Source organism: Triticum aestivum, unplaced genomic scaffold (genome assembly GCF_018294505.1).
Source record: "Triticum aestivum cultivar Chinese Spring unplaced genomic scaffold, IWGSC CS RefSeq v2.1 scaffold149974, whole genome shotgun sequence".
Classification (NCBI taxonomy): Eukaryota; Viridiplantae; Streptophyta; class Magnoliopsida; order Poales; family Poaceae; genus Triticum; species Triticum aestivum.
This window is the reverse complement of record NW_025288505.1, coordinates 1-1,091: the sequence shown is the minus strand read 5'-3', so window position 1 is coordinate 1,091 and position 1,091 is coordinate 1. Positions and strand designations below refer to the sequence as shown.

Here is a 1,091-nt window from a genome sequence, read left to right as displayed (position 1 = left end):
CGGCCCGTTATGCTCTTCCATTAATTTGGGCCACGTGAAGAGAGATCCGACTTGCGACTGGCGGCCCACCACGCGCCAGATGGCGTCTGGGTTTGGCTGGACAGCGCCATGGGCAAAACAAACGCTCGTTGGTTTAGTCCCACATCGGCCAGCCGGGGAGAGTCGGACTGGTTTATAAGGCAGAGCGCGGCAGCTAGCATCGTCCCTTCTGGGACATCCGATAAAATTGGAACGATACAGAGAAGATTCGCATGGCCCCTGCGCAAGGATGACACGCACAAATCGAGAAATGGTCCAATTTGTTTTTGAGATTTTCCACGCAAGTACCTGGAGCCTTCTTTCTTGCACTCCTGTGTGTGCTGCTATTCTTACTGAAAGGCCCTTTAGTTTCCTTTCTCTATCAGATAGGTCCTCAATACTGCCTTTTTAAATTTAGATCCACACGCTTTCTCATCTTTGTTATTGCAGATATAACCTTTCTGTGACAACTTTTTAGCCTTTTTAATCTATTCTTACACGTTTCTGGGTTAGTTTTCTGTTTCAGTCCTTCTACAGGTAGTGCATTCCTTCAATTTATTATTGTCTTTGTTCCTTAACCTTAACTGTGGTTTGGTCATAGCGCAAAAAACATGTTTCATTAGTCTAATTTTATCATGTCACCGCCTAACAAACTCATCTAAGACTTGTGAGAAAATCTCCCGGACACTAGTGTTGGATTCTGGTATCACCCAAAAGAATCCCTTCTTCAAGCCTTTCTATCTTTAGTGTACAATAACTAGTGGTCGATGAATTACGTAGGTCACAACTGGTGAAATCTCAATCTTCATGTACTAAACTATATATGTTGCATACCATTTTATATATCTAGTCACACCAAAGACACGGTAAGCTACCTTAGCATGAACCTTTTGGCACTATGGTCTTTGCAATATGTACTTGTGGCAACGACTTGATCGTCTAGTCTCCTTCACGCACAAGTTTGCTTTTTAAAGAGGTTTGTCGATTTGCATAATCCACCTTTCATAAATTGTGAACAACCAAAAGGATTCGTTGATCCCTCCTTCCCTAAACGTGCATGTGCCCCCCCCCCC

At 43.6% G+C, this 1,091-nt stretch overlaps 1 non-coding gene across 1 annotated transcript; it reads left to right on the top strand.

Annotated features, from left to right (window-relative positions):
* The first annotated feature begins 201 nt into the window (after positions 1–201).
* Positions 202–304, top strand: LOC123178776 (U6 spliceosomal RNA). Its single transcript, XR_006489842.1, has one exon. It is a non-coding gene; the product is annotated as a U6 spliceosomal RNA (small nuclear RNA).
* The last annotated feature ends 787 nt before the right edge of the window (positions 305–1,091 follow it).